Here is a 16,763-nt window from a genome sequence, read left to right as displayed (position 1 = left end):
ATCCCAACACCAGGCAGAAATTTTATGCAGCGAGAAGGTTATTCGCATTCCTCGTTCTGGTCAGGAACCTCTAGAAGTTCAAGGCGACAAGAGTGGTGCAGTGGTTGGCATCATCTCTTTCTTGAAGGCTCAGAAATGCTTACGGAAAGGTCACACTGCCATTCTGGCACTCGTTACAGACGCATCAGCAAAGGAAAAGAAATTGGAGGATATTCCAATTGTACGTGAATACCCTCAGGTGTTTCCTGAAGACTTACCTGGCTTACCGCCTCATCGTCAGGTCGAATTTCAGATCGAGCTCGCCCCAGGAGCAGCACCCATAGCTCGCGCACCATATCGTCTAGCTCCATCAGAATTGGAGGAACTGTCAAAACAGCTGCAAGAACTCTTGGAAAAGGGTTTCATACGACCAAGCTCTTCGCCTTGGGGAGCTCCAGTACTATTCGTGAAAAAGAAAGACGGTACGTTCAGGATGTGCATCGACTACCGTGAACTCAACAAGGTGACGGTGAAGAACCGTTATCCTCTTCCGCGCATCGACGACTTATTCGACCAGTTGCAAGGGTCGTGCTACTATTCGAAGATAGACTTAAGGTCTGGGTATCATCAGCTGAGAGTCCGGGATGAGGACGTCTCTAAGACAGCATTCAGAACTCGCTATGGTCACTACGAGTTCTTGGTTATGCCGTTCGGACTTACGAACGCGCCTGCGGTATTCATGGATCTTATGAACAGGGTGTGTAAACCCTACCTTGACAAGTTCGTCATTGTTTTCATCGACGACATTCTGATTTACTCCAAGAGTCAGGAGGAACACGAGCAGCACCTTCGCCTTATATTGGAACTCCTTCGGAAGGAACAGTTGTACGCCAAGCTTTCTAAATGCGACTTCTGGCTTCGTGAAGTCCACTTCTTAGGCCACGTGGTGAACAAGGATGGGATCCATGTCGATCCATCCAAGGTAGATTCGATCAGGAACTGGCCTGCACCGCGTACACCGACAGAAATACGCCAATTCTTGGGTTTGGCAGGTTATTATAGACGGTTTATCAAGGATTTCTCAAAGATTGCTCAGCCGCTTACGCTACTGACACAGAAGGGTGTTACCTATCGCTGGGGAGAGCCCCAGGAGACTGCTTTTCAGCACTTAAAGGATAGACTTTGCAGTGCACCTATCCTCTCATTGCCAGAGGGCACAGACGACTTCGTGGTTTATTGTGATGCATCCATTCGGGGACTTGGATGTGTGTTAATGCAGCGCGACAAGGTTATCGCTTATGCCTCTCGTCAACTCAAGATTCATGAAAGGAACTACACGACGCACGATTTAGAGCTGGGAGCTGTCGTTTTCGCGCTTAAGATATGGCGACACTACCTGTACGGTACCAGGTGCACGATTTACACCGATCACAGGAGTCTCGAGCATATTCTTAAGCAGAAGGATTTGAATATGCGTCAACGACGATGGGTCGAGTTACTAAACGATTATGAATGCGCTATCAAGTACCATCCAGGCAAAGCCAATGTTGTGGCTGATGCCCTCAGTCGGAAAGACACTTTACCACGGCGCGTGCGAGCGCTACAGCTTACGATTCAGTCTAGCCTCCCTGCACAGATACGAGATGCTCAGGTAGAAGCACTGAAGCCCGAAAACGTCAAGGCTGAAGCCTTACGCGGCTCACGGCAACAAATGGAACAAAAGGAAGACGGCGCCTATTATGTAACGGGCCGGATTTGGGTCCCTCTCTATGGCGGTTTACGCGAACTTGTAATGGATGAAGCTCACAAGTCTCGCTACTCGGTACATCCAGGGTCGGATAAAATGTACCACGACATCAGCACTACATATTGGTGGCCTAGTATGAAGGCCCACATTGCTACGTACGTTGGAAAATGCTTGACCTGTGCGAGAGTCAAGGTCGAATATCAGAAACCAGCTGGCCTACTTCAACAGCCTAAGATACCTCAGTGGAAATGGGAAGAAATTTCCATGGATTTCGTTACAGGCCTACCTAGATCCCAGCGTGGGAACGATACGATATGGGTGATCGTGGATCGACTCACTAAGTCTGCACACTTCCTACCTATAAAGGAAACCGATAAGTTCTCCACTCTCGCAGACGTCTATCTTAAAGAAGTTGTTTCGAGGCACGGGGTGCCCACATCTATCATTTCGGATCGCGATGCACGATTCACGTCAGAGCTATGGCAAGCGATGCACAAGTCTTCCGGCTCACGACTAGACATGAGCACAGCATATCACCCTCAGACGGATGGGCAGTCTGAGCGTACGATCCAAACTCTCGAAGACATGCTTCGGGCATGCGTTATCGATTTCGGCAACGGCTGGGAAAAGCATCTCCCTTTGGTGGAGTTTTCGTACAATAACAGTTACCATACCAGCATTCAAGCCGCTCCATTCGAGGCATTGTACGGACGTAAATGCCGGTCACCCCTCTGCTGGGCAGAGGTGGGGGATAGTCAGATTACGGGTCCAGAGATTGTAGTGGACGCCACAGAAAAGATTGCACAGATACGACAACGCATGGCGGCAACCCGCGACCGTCAGAAAGCCTACGCGGACAAGCGTAGAAAGCCATTGAAATTTTTGAGGTCGGGGACCGGGTTTTATTGAAAGTTTCACCCTGGAAGGGTGTGGTTCGTTTTGGCAAACGGGGCAAACTAAATCCGCGGTACGTCGGACCATTCGAAATCATAGAAAAGATTGGCAAAGTAGCATACAAGTTGAATCTACCAACTGAACTCGGGGCAGTTCACAATGTCTTTCATGTATCGAACCTAAAGAAGTGCCTATCAGATGAAAACCTCATCATTCCTTTTAAGGAACTCACTATCGACGAGCGGTTGCAGTTCGTCGAGGAACCAGTGGAAATCACGGACCGGGATGTGAAGGTCCTCAAACACAAGAGAATCCCTCTTGTCCGAGTTCGTTGGAACTCCAAACGTGGTCCAGAGTACACCTGGGAACGCGAAGACAGGATGACAGAAAAGTACCCCCAGTTATTCGAAAACGATGCTACCACTACTGAGGTTGAAGCTACTACTTCGGAATTTCGGGACGAAATTCCAGATCAACGGGGGAAGGATGTGACACCCCAGGAAAATCAGTGAACAATACAGCTTACCTAGCTTCCTCAGTGAGTGCATACCAAATTTCGGGACGAAATTTCCAATTAGTTGGGGATAATGTGACAACTCGTACTTTACCGACTCTTAAATTACGTGTAACGGTTTAGAACTTTGTGATTTCGTTGATTGATTGAATGTTATGTGCTATATGAATTAATATGAATGTGTATGTATTGTGAACCGAACGTTAACTCAACCGAACACAAGCCCATTCGGGCACACAACCGACTCGAGACCAGCCCATGTGGGTTCCGGCCCACTCCCCATTTCATACGTATATATATTATACACATCTCTTAGGGTTTTGGTTTTTCACCACTTAAACAACCTAGAACACAAACTCTTTCTCCCTCGACTCGGAACCGAAGAACCGCCGAACATCCTTGTTGCTTTGAATCCGAATCCTCCTCTTTCTACCTCGGTTAGTATGTTATCCATGATTCCGTGTTTTATATGCTTAGGTGATGCCATGATGAATCGGATTGTATGATTTAGTATTTGGTTGGTATGAGTTATTTGATCGTTCGGGTTGTTTTGAAATTCGGTTTTTGAATATTGTTAATATAGATGATACATGCTGGTTGACGTTGGTTTGTTCTTGATAGTTGGCTGTTTATATGAATGGATGGTATGGATAAATTAGTCCGAATGTATGCGAACCGGGTAGAATGCATGATAGCCAATGATTTATGATTCGGTATAGTTTTTATAATGATCTGATTGCTGTTCTTGATGTTAATATGAACATGCTTGATTCTCATGATTTGAAGTTGTATGAAACTGTTAGAAATTCGGGTTTGATCTGATTTCCGAAACTGATTAGGTTGTTAGCTTGATTTACGGAACTAATTATGCTGGTAATTAAAGAAACTGTTACACAGCCTGGTTGCGACACATGGTTGCGAGTCGAGACCATAGTTGCGGGTCTAGTTGCGACTCGTAACCATCACACTAGCACACAATCAACACAAGCCGTAACCACGGTTGCGAGTCCCATTGCGACTCGTAACCAGACCATGATGAACCGAGATCACCATTGCGACTCGTAACCAGCTGTTGCGACTCGTAATCTCCGGTTGCGACTCGAGACGAGTTAATGCACGTACACTGTTTGGGCCTTCACTGTCACGGGCCCAATCAATTGGGCCCAACGATTGGATTTGTGGACTGTTTGCTATTGGACTAGTGTGCGTTTACTATTTGGGGTGAATGTTAATTGGGCCGGGTTATGTTGGGCCAAGATTAACACGCACAAGTGTGCTCTTGACTGCTAGTTGGACTACTTATCTGTTTGGGCCGATTACTTGGACTCGTTACATGATTTGAATTGCTGATACGTGTACATGTTTGCCATGAATATACGTGCTATATACGAACCTGACTTGTATAATAACCATGATAGGACGTGGTTGACCATTCACTAGCTTAACTGTACTTTTTGTGTATCTGCCGAGCAAACCAAGGTGAGTTCACACAGCCAAGGCATGGGATTCCCGGGTTGGGAGTTGGGTTGGATACGTTGAATATGGAATGATTACTCGTACTTGCGCATTCTCTAGACTATAGACCATCGTCCTCAGGTTAGTCAGGACACGTTACGTAAAGCCTACGTAACCCAGTATGTTTGCCATTTGTCTCCCGGGTCGGGAGGACACGTTACGTAAAGCCTACGTAACCCAATACCATCTACTGGCTTCCAGGTCGGAAGGCCACGCTGCGTAAAGCCTACGTAGCCCCCACGCGTACCATGTCCTCGGGGAAGGGCACGTCACGTAAAGCCTACGTGACCCTGTACGTTTTCCTGTTCTCAGTAAAGAAGAACACATGGTCGGAAGTTAGTCTAGTAAGTACCGTTAATGAGAAGCCCTCATTAGCCAGGATAAACATGGGAAGCCCCCACCAGTATTATGAACACAAGGTTTGGGAAGCCCCCACCTTTAGTACACACTAGTATGGGAAGCCCCCACTAGTTATACTTATGCACTATGTTATGAACTTACTTTCTGTGAACTCGCTCAACTAGTTTGTTGATTATTTGTTGCATGCCTTGCAGGACCTTAGGTACATTATGGAGCTTGCACAAGGAGGAGCAGGTCGTTGTGGGATACGGACCATGAACTTTATCTGAACTTATAACTATTTTGAGATTTCATACTATGCTTCTGCTATTTAAACGATGTTTGGTTTTGATACATCAATCATGTCAAGATGATTTACATTGATTACTTTTATTATTAAATGCTATGTTTGATATGATTGATGGCTTGATCCTGGTCGGTCACGCTCCCAAGCGGTGGTACTCCGCAGGTGGATTTTGGGGGTGTGACAGTTAACCCATTAAGACAATGTTTTACTATTTTATTATCAATGGATGATCTTGCATATTTTTAATTCATATAGCTTGTTATGATTAAGCTATGGTATTAAGAAGTCACACCAAATTAACCACGCTTCCGCAAAGCCAGGGTGTGACAGCTTGGTATCAGAGCTCTGATCATAGCGAACTAGGATTCCTTCTCGAGTCTAGACTATGATCACTAGGGCTCTCACGAAAACATTTTTACTGCATACCACTTAAGTCCAGATCCAAAACGTTTTTATAAACAAATGTTGAGCATATTTTATTTATTAGGCTCGGTCTGGGAGGCTGAGGCTCGGTCTGGGAGACTGAGGCTCGGTCTGGGAGGCCGAGGCTCGATCTAATGGATCGAGGTAGTTGTCTAGTGGGACTAGGGAGTCAGTCTGGGAGGCTGGGAGAATTTGCTAGTGGGACTAGGGAGTCAGTCTGGGAGGCTGGGAAAGTTGGCTAGTGGGACTAGGAAGGACAGTCTGGGAGGCTGGGAAAGTTGGCTAGTGGGACTAGGAAGGACAGTCTGGGAGCCTGGGAGGCTAGTGGGACTAGGAGGATTATGTGATTATTATTTGGTAACTTATGTGATTACCTGATTTACTGATTATTTGTGCATACTTGTGATTGTGTTACAGACACATGGATACATCAGACACCGGAGACTCAGATACCACTGGACCTCTACCCATAGTGTCGGATGACATTGTGTCATCGGAGCATGAGGTGCATACCTCAGACTACACGAGCACGGACGATGACGACTCTCAGCGCCGTCTGGCAGAGATTCCGGCACCCATACCTTACGCTGATGAGCATACTGATGACTCCTTGCCCTTCGCTTTACCCGAGGGTGCCCATGAGCCTATTGATGGTGATCCTGCTGAGTATCTTCCCCTTGTTGTGATTCCAGCTCCGATTCCTCTTGCTTCATACCCAGCACACGAGCTATTACCAGATGCCGAGGCTGACGGCGACATTGATCTCTACGAGGACGAGCCTTTTGAGGACGAGGTTCCTGATGCAGCCCCTTTACCCGCTGGCGGTCTCTTGATGATCGCTGATGCCCCAGCTGGAGACTCGCCCGTCCACTCACCAGTCCCGGACTCTTTTGAGTCTGTGGCATCTGCTCCGTCTCACGAGGTGAGCACTCAGCATTTTGTTCATGACTCGGACCCCGATCAGGCATCTTCTACCGCACCCATCCCGAGCTTCGTGTTCGAGCACGATGATATTGAGGATTCCGATCCCGTTTTTCCTCCAGGATTTGATCCTGACCGTGATATTGAGTATATTCCTATGGACCAGCATATGGAGGACCCTGTAGATCCCGTCGATCCTATCGATCCCTTTGATCCAGAGTTTGATTTTGACATGGCTTTTGATGACCCGGAGCCTGCCTTGGCCCCAGAGCAGGCAGCTGCTTTCGATCCTGTGCATGAGCATGACTTGGTACATGCTGACGTTCCTGTTGAGCCCGTTTTGGCTGACCCGCCTGTTGGCGATCTTCCTGTTGATGATGTCCCTTTGTTAGTTGCCGATCATGCTGTTGATCCTTTTGTTGACCCACCTTTGATTGCTGACGTCCCTGTTGACCATCATATTGGTCATGTTGATCCTGTCATTGCTCCTTTTGATCCTGTACCCATTGAGCCTGAGCACGCTCTATTTGCAGAGCATATGGATCCACCTGATGAGGAGGCTCAGCACGGTTGGATACCGGCTGACGAGGATGTTCCACCGCTTCCACCACATCACACTGATGCACATCATACTGATTTTTCATTTCAAATCCCACAGTTTGTACCTCCAGCAGGGCCTGGAGAGGGCTCTTCAGCCCACCCCTTTGGGCACATACCGATGCCTATGCCTTTCGTACCTCAGATGACACCTATTCCATCTTCTGTTCATGTAGCACCATTCGATCCCACCAGCACGCCACTGCTTTGGTCATCTTCCTCACCGATGCCACCCACTGATCCATATCATCCATTCCATATGGGGCATACCATAGAGGACGTCTTGATGTCCTTTGTCCATCAGCATGATTCCCATACACAGCGACTCCAGGAGCTCGAGAGAGCTCAGTTATCACTAGGTCCATATCTTGGTCAGACATCTTCATCTTTTCAGCCTTTTCGATCATTACCTCCTGACTTTGCTGCCCGACTTACGACTATGGAGCAGCAGATTGCATCTGTTATTCGCACTCAGCAGGCGATGGAGGAGGACTGGCTTCATTTACGCCGCTTACTCTACACTCACTTTCCCCCTCCTCCACCCCCATCCGCATAGAGCTCATTGGTGCCATAGTGGTAGACGATGGTGAGACGACAGCGATTGTGACTGCACAGCCTTTTGGAGACCATCTGACGATACTGATTTTTGTTGATATTTGTTGATGTACTGGATGTATGTGACACTGATGTGATATTGTTTTTGACAGGGGTGATGTAGCCCCTATTTGATTTGTGATTGTTTTATACAGTGACGTACTGATACCCTTACCACATTATGATCTCGATATATATAACAATCGCCGTATTCTCACCATATCTGATTCACTTGATTGCTTATTTATGTTTTGTGACATGGGATGTTGTATATTTGCAACATGGGATGTTGGGACATGGGATGTTGTATATTTGCAACATGGGATGTTGGGACATGGGATGTTGTATGTATGATATTTGCAACATGGGATGTTGGGACATGGGATGTTGTGTGTGACATATGGATAACATGAGATGTTATATGCTATTATTATTACTATATACGTGTGTTTATTATGGCCTAATCGACGTACGCATCTTTAGAAGATGGCACCAAGACGTCAACCGCAGCCGATGCCCACTACTCCTGAAGAACTACAGCAAGTTATTGCTGCCCCCATTGCTCAATATGCTGCCTCGCAAGGAGGACCTAGCGGAAGTAGCTCGAACATTAACGGCAACCAAAATCCTCCTCATGGGTGCACCTACAAACAATTTTTAGACTGTAAGCCCATAAACTTCGACGGCACAGGTGGTGCTGTTGCTTTCGTCCGCTGGGCAGAGAAGACCGAGTCCGTACTTCGCATGAGCAAGTGCGCATTGGATCAACAAGTCACCTACATCTCAGGGCTATTTGTGGATGGAGCGCTATCCTGGTGGAATCTTCAGGTCCAGACCCTTGGCGAAGCCGCAGCTTACGCACTGACCTGGACAGAGTTGAAAGAGCTTATGCGCAAGAAGTACTATTCTCGCGCTGAAATCCAGAGGTTAGAGACCGAATTCTGGCACCTGAAGATGGAAGGTTCCAAGATAGCTGAGTATGTTCAGAGGTTCCATGATTTGTCGCACGTGGTACCCTACATGGTTACACCGGAGTTCAAAAGGATTGAACGCTTCATCTGGGGATTGGCTCCTCAGATAATCAGCATGGTGACTTCTTCCAAACCTGCAACCATCACAGAAGCCATTGATCTGAGTGTGGCTCTCACCGAAGAGGCGATTCGGTTGAACAAGTTTGATGAGGTTGAGCCCAAGAAGAAGGAGACTCATGTGGAGTCATCTGGTGGTAATAAGCGAAAGTTTTCGAGCCTCAAGCAAAGCACCGGGATGGTGGTTAAGAAGGGAGAACCGAATGCGCCAGCTCAAGATTCAGCTGGTGGTAGAAAGAAAGGGAAGGGATACATGGGTGCACACCCCAAGTGCAACTCATGCCAAAAACATCACTCTGGTCGTTGCAGCCTGAGAGTTTGTGAATCATGTGGGAAGACTGGTCATACGAAGGATTTCTGTTGGGCTAATGCTGGCCGGGGAGGCCAAGGAAGAAATGGGAATAGGAATAACCGTGGTGGTAATGGGAACCGCCCACAAGGAAACCAGGGAGGTGATGGGAACCGTGTCAACAATGCTAACCAAGCAGGCACCATGAATCGGAACCAGGGAAACCATCAAGCTGGAAACAATGGTGGAAACGGGCAGAGGCCCGGATGTTTCAATTGTGGAGATCAAGGGCATTACAAGAGGAATTGCCCAGAATTAACCCAGGCACGCGGAAGAGTGTTTAACATGGAAGCCAAGGAAGCGCGCCAGGATCCCAATGTTGTCACTGGTACGTTCCCTGTAAACCAACGCTATGCATCCGTTTTGTTTGATACTAGTGCCGATTATAGCTTCGTATCGCTAGAATTTAAGAACATGCTTGGTTTAGCCGCTAGTAAGTTAGATATTCCTTACTCGATCGAATTAGCGAATGGGAAGTTAGTAGAAGCTAACGAGGTGATTCGAGGTTGCGTAATCGAGCTGGGAGAGCGTGAGTTTGCTCTCGATCTACTACCAGTCCAGTTGGGAAGCTTCGACGTGGTAGTAGGGATGGATTGGTTATCGAGTAACAAGGCAGAGATAGTTTGTCACGAGAAGATCATTCGTATCCCGACCAATGATGGTGAGACCATTGTTGTTCATGGGGAGAAGTGTGAGACGCCGTTAAGGATGATTAGCTGCCTGAAAGCGAGAAAGTGTTTGCAGAAAGGATGTGTTGCTTTTCTAGCACACATTGTGGATAAGAAGGCTGCTGAGCCAAAGATCGAAGACATCCCTGTCGTGAGGGAATACCCAGAAGTCTTTCCAGAAGACTTGCCTGGCTTGCCACCTCAAAGGCAAGTGGAGTTTCGCATCGACTTAGCTCCAGGCGCTGCGCCTGTGGCTAAGGCACCTTACAGACTCGCTCCGTCTGAGATGCAAGAACTGTCGACACAACTTCAAGAGTTGTTAGACAAGGGTTTTATCCGACCAAGCTTCTCGCCTTGGGGAGCTCCAGTTTTGTTTGTGAAGAAGAAGGACGGTAGTTTTCGGATGTGCATTGACTACAGAGAGTTAAACAAGTTGACAATCAAGAATAGGTATCCCCTGCCAAGAATCGATGATCTATTCGACCAACTTCAAGGTTCAAGCTTTTATTCAAAGATCGATCTTCGATCTGGATACCATCAGCTACGGATACAGGAGGAAAGTATCCCGAAGACAGCCTTCAGAACTCGATATGGACACTACGAGTTTCTGGTTATGCCGTTTGGTTTGACAAACGCACCTGCAGTGTTCATGGATTTGATGAACCGAGTTTGTAAGCCATACCTAGATAAGTTCGTGATTGTATTCATCAATGACATCTTGATTTATTCGAAGACAAAGGTTGAGTACGAGCAGCATCTTAGAGCCATGCTGGAGCTGCTAAAGAAGGAACAGTTGTACGCCAAATTCTCTAAGTGTGAGTTTTGGCTAAGGGAAGTGCAATTCCTTGGACACGTGGTGAATGGAGATGGAATCCACGTGGATCCAACCAAGATCGAGGCGATCAAAGATTGGGAAACGCCAAAGACGCCAACTGAGATTCGGCAATTCTTGGGTTTGGCTGGCTATTATCGAAGGTTCATCGAGAACTTTTCAAAGATCGCTCAACCATTGACACTCCTCACGCAGAAAGATAAGAAGTTTGATTGGGGAATCAAACAGGATGAGGCGTTTCAGATATTGAAAGATAAGCTTTGTAACGTGCCAATCTTAGCTCTACCAGAAGGTACTGACGATTTCGTGGTATACTGCGACGCATCGCGTCAAGGATTGGGTTGTGTATTGATGCAACGTCAAAAGGTTATTGCCTACGCATCACGCCAACTGAAGGTGCATGAAAAGAACTATACCACACACGATTTGGAGCTAGGAGCAGTGGTTTTTGCCTTAAAGATCTGGAGACACTACCTTTACGGTACGAAGTGTATAATCTTTACAGATCACAAGAGCCTCCAGCATATATTCAACCAGAAGGAGTTGAATATGAGGCAAAGGCGATGGGTCGAGTTGTTGAACGATTACGACTGCGAGATCAAGTATCACCCAGGGAAGGCGAATGTGGTCGCTGATGCCCTAAGTCGTAAAGAGAGAATCAAGCCCATAAGGGTTAGGGCTATGGAAATGATAATTCAAACCGACCTTTCCTCACGCGTTCGTGCAGCACAGAAGGAAGCTCTCAAGGAGGGAAACCTTGAGGAAGAATATCTCCGTGGGATGGAGAAGATTTTGGTGCCAAACAGGGAAGGAACATTGTGTTTTGGGAAAAGGATTTGGGTTCCTCTGTTTGGTGGTTTAAGAGAGATTATCTTTGATGAAGCTCACAAGTCGCGGTACTCTATCCACCCTGGAGCGGATAAGATGTACCAGGATCTTAAAGATTATTACTGGTGGCCTAGGATGAAAGGCGATGTTGCTATTTACGTGAGCAAATGCTTAACTTGCGCCAAAGTTAAGGCGGAATACCAGAAGCCTTCAGGACTTCTGCAGCAACCAAAAATTCCCCAGTGGAAGTGGGAAGAAATCTCTATGGATTTTGTTACGAAGTTGCCAAGAACGCCAAAAGGCCATGACACTATCTGGGTGATAGTGGACCGCTTAACGAAGTCAGCACACTTCTTACCTATCCGCGAGAAGGATAATACAAGCAAATTGGCTGAAATCTACATGAGAGAGATTGTTACACGCCATGGAGTACCTCTCTCGATTATTTCTGATAGAGATGGGAGGTTCGTATCGTGGATATGGCAATCCTTCCAGGAAGCTTTTGGCTCAAAGCTGAATATGAGCACAGCTTTTCACCCGCAGACCGACGGCCAAAGCGAGCGGACGATTCAGACGTTGGAGGACATGCTGAGAGCATGTGTGATGGATTTAGGCGGTAGCTGGGATAAGCATTTACCCCTGGTTGAGTTTTCATACAACAACAGCTACCACACCAGTATTGGTGCCGCGCCATTCGAAGCGTTATATGGACGCAAGTGCAGGTCGCCGCTCTGTTGGTCTGACGCAGGTGATAGACAATTGGTAGGTCCCGATGTAGTTCAGGAAACTACAGATAAGATTGCGCAGATTCGAGATCGCATTAGCGCGGCTCGTGACCGTCAGAAGACCTACGCAGATCTGAAAAGGAAACCTCAGGAGTTTGAGGTTGGGGATATGGTTTTGTTGAAGGTATCACCCTGGAAGGGTGTGGCATACTTTGGGAAGCGTGGGAAGTTGAATCCGCGCTACATTGGTCCTTTCAAGGTTTTGGAAAGAATTGGGACCGTAGCATACAAGTTGGATCTACCTGCCGAACTGAATAATGTTCACGATACATTTCATGTATCTAATCTGAAGAGAAGTCCGACTCAAGTTAACGTTGCCATTCCTACCGACGAAATTCATATTGATGACACGCTCCACTTCGTCGAAGAACCTGTCGAGGTCACGGATTGGAAAGTAAACAAGACCCGCCGGAGCAGTGTCAAGCTCGTCAAAGTTCGCTGGAATGCTAGACATGGTCCTGAGTTCACCTGGGAGCGTGAAGACCGAATGAAGGAGAAATACCCCCACTTATTTCCTGAGAACCCTGCTTCTACAAGCAGAATTTAAAATTTCGGGACGAAATTTATTTAACGGGGGGAGAATGTGACAACCCTCACAAAACCAGGTATCCGTACGACTTAATTAACTATTAATTGTTGCCTAATTACTGTGCTTAACTGAGATTTCTGATAAGCTGCTACTTGATTGTTGATACTTGTACATATCTGCATCATACTTTGATTTTTCCGTCACTACATTATTTACTTACTGAACACTAGTGACAAACATGATGCACAAAAGCACAGTAGCATTTGAACGGATAACCTATTGAACATGCTGATATAGCCAGCATCAGGCAAACACTGCCTCTAAAGGCCTGAATGAGCCAGAAATATTTTACTACACCCATAGTGTGTGTAGGAATACAAGGGTTGTATAACTGCGTCTCTAGGAATAAGATACAGAGATTGGATGTGCCTAAAACGTACTCTAAGCACAAAACACAACACTTTTATCAACACACTAGCTTCTAGCTAACTAATAAAGTGCCAAAATATGGGGAAATATTCCTGACACTTTGCAGAATAAATTGTGTCGCTAAAAATATTATTTACAACGCTTAAAGGATTACTTAAGCACTTTAACGGATTACTATCCGACCGAACAACCAGACTATACCCGGAACATAAAAATATTGCCAGAAATATTATTGGTATTTTTCTGAGCCAGTTAGGGTCCCTGATTACCCTAACACCCGCTTTATAACGCATCAAACAACTAACGGGGTTAACCATTAAAAGTAACCGACTTAGAGTAACTGAACACTAACTAGACGATCAAGACCCAACCGGATACCCCCCCCCCCTAATGGAATCGGCTAACAAGGAAGGACAAGAGGGTACACCTTTTTATTATTTTATTTGGTTTCGTGGATATCTAGAGGACTTGTGAACCGATGGACGATAACGCTTGGTTTTTCTATAAATACCCTCCACACACACACACAAGACTTCACACTTTCCACCACCAACTTCACTCTCTCTCTTGCCCTCCTCTCCTCTCGGCCGTGACCACCCACCCCCATCCATCATATTTTCGGTTCTTGTCTTGCCATTCCAAGCTCACACAAGTGTCGGGGATCACGTACGAGGAAGCTTGAAGCAAGCGGAAGTTGAAGGACCACGTTCATTTGCTTTTATCCACGCCATTTCCGACTAGATTCTTCCCTAGCCCCGAGCTAGAGGTATAACATTTAAAACTTGTTCTTGATCGTATCTAAAGTGGTTAAAAGGATTTTTAATGGTTAAAAGTCGGTAACCCATCTTTTGAATCTAAAAAGTCTACTAAAACTCGAATATTGTTGGTTAAAAGCATATAACGCGTGTAAAAGTCGTAGTATTCGAATATGTTGGTTGTAGAGACCCGATCTACGATGTGGTGGCTCTTATCATCGTTTAACCCGACTTTGTTAAGATCCCGAATCTTGACATACACTTGTTTCTTTTGTACAAGGGTTAAAAGGTGAAACTCCACCACACGGGAAGCATGAACTTGTGTAAAAGTGTTTTGACATGTAAAATAGTATTTAAAACGAGTCGATCTACGTATGTATAAGTGGTACATTCGTAGAACCAAGTGTCGAGAAAATCATGTTTTATATAAGTTGGATAACATGCTAACAAAGATGATTTTTATAAACTACAAGTGTATAAACACTTGTGAAACGAAAGATCCGACAAATAACAATTTTTATAAAAGTTATGGGGAAGTTGTAAAGGATGATTTGTTCTAAAAACGGGGTTTTTACAGGACTAAACTATTTTATACGTAGATCCACTAAATATAACGAGATCTACACAATAGTTTTAGAAAAACTACAAGTTCATGTAATTATGCGATTTTACATACTAGTCTACAAGTTTGAAGTGTTGAAACTTGTGTAATGTGTTGGAAATTGATTGGTTGATTAAAGAAATTGTTGGAATGATTTTGTAAAAGAAAATGATACGCTTGAAAGCGTGGCCACCTCCAGTTACAGGGGAAACTCTGGCGAAATTTTTCTAAAATCTAACACTTAGAATTATTTACAAGTGTTAAACTATTTTGAGATGTTTCAAATATATTTCGGCATGACTTTATTTACAAATATTCGGAGGTGGGATTTTCACAAAAACTAAACGTGATAAATATTTATTCGATAAATATATTTTTCACCACACTGTTTATGATTATTTTGTGAAAATGTATAAATATTATTTTTAGAGTAAAAATAATATTTACTAACTTTGTCGAATTCAAAATAATACCAACGCCTACACGACAAACATATAAGTTACAATGGTAATTACTATTACCACTTAATCGCCAAAACGTAACTTACACTTTATACGGAAATATTCACGAATGCGTATCTTGTCAACGTATTATTTTGGAAAGTATTATGTAAAAAGAAAATATATTATTTTTGAGAAAAATAATTATATTTTGGAATGAGAAATAAAATATATTAAGTGAGACTTAATATTATAAATGCACATGTATTAATTCCCCCATCCTTGGGAAGGAGATTTTCTACCAAGTATATACACGGAACGGTTGTCTAACTGTTTCCCGAAAATGTAAACTATAAAGCTAAGGCACGGCCATCCGTCTAATAGAATTAGCACATGTAGGTCGTTGCGCAGCAGTTGGATATTTGGATTACTTGGTATTGTGACGCACTCACTGTGAGTTCATGTCCCCCTTTTCTCTTAACTGTTTTCAGTTTTATAAACTGCGGGGGTGAAATACATGTTACTATGATTTTGAATACTTGATACATGGTATGGTTAGCGTAAGGAGGTTTACTACTTAGATCATGTGAGTGGGTAGGCACAACTTGAGGCCATTAATCCTCGTAGTAGGACCGAGGGACAGGAGCGGTAGATCTATCTGGGTGTAGCGAGCCCAGCCCCAGGTCCAGCATAACGGACCTCGGGGTGACTTAGTGCCCGACGCATAAATCCGCTAGGTTTGAGTCATCCCTACTTGCACTTCACACATATCAATGGCCTTGCAAACCATTGGTGATCTCTTTTTCCTTATTTGCTACATACCAGGTTTTTGATAAAGATAAAGGTTTGTTTACGCACTTTCGCATGAACTCGCTCAACATTATTGTTGATTTTTCAACTTACATGTATTTCAGGAAACTAACGATCTGGCGCGGTATGGCTTGTTTTCCGCTGCATTAGGCCCGAGGTCATCCAGGGTTCGAGGCTTGTGACTCTTTCCTGGACAAGTCACAGTCCTTGAATCATGTTTATTTTAAGTTTGTGGTTGTAATGTTTAGACAAGTTTATGGTTGTCGGGTGTTAACCCGTTAAGACAATGTTTTACTATTTTATTATCAATGGATGATCTTGCATATTTTTAATTCATATAGCTTGTTATGATTAAGCTATGGTATTAAGAAGTCACACCAAATTAACCACGCTTCCGCAAAGCCAGGGTGTGACACACCCATAGCTTGAGCACCGTATCGCTTAGCTCCACCAGAATCGGAAGAACTATCGACGCAGCTACAAGAAATCTTGGATAAGGGATTTATCTGACCTATCTCTTCGCCTTGGGGAGCTACAAGAACTCTTGGATACCAATTATCTGTGAAAAAGAAGGATGGCACCTTCAGGGTGTGAAATTGATTACCACGAACTGAACAAGGTCACAGTGAAGAACCGTTATCCTCTTCCACGCATTGACGACTTATTCGACCAGTTGCAAGGGTCGAGTTACTACTCCAAGGTTGATCTAAGGTCTGGTTATCATCAGCTGAGAGTCCGGGATGAGGACGTCTCCAAGACAGCATTCAGAACTCGCAGCAGCCATTACGAGTTCCTAGTCATGCCATTTGGGCTTACGAA

The sequence above is a fragment of the Helianthus annuus genome, chromosome 4, assembly GCF_002127325.2.
Source record: "Helianthus annuus cultivar XRQ/B chromosome 4, HanXRQr2.0-SUNRISE, whole genome shotgun sequence".
Classification (NCBI taxonomy): Eukaryota; Viridiplantae; Streptophyta; class Magnoliopsida; order Asterales; family Asteraceae; genus Helianthus; species Helianthus annuus.
The sequence above is the reverse complement of the archived record's forward strand: the minus strand, read 5'-3'. Positions refer to the sequence as shown.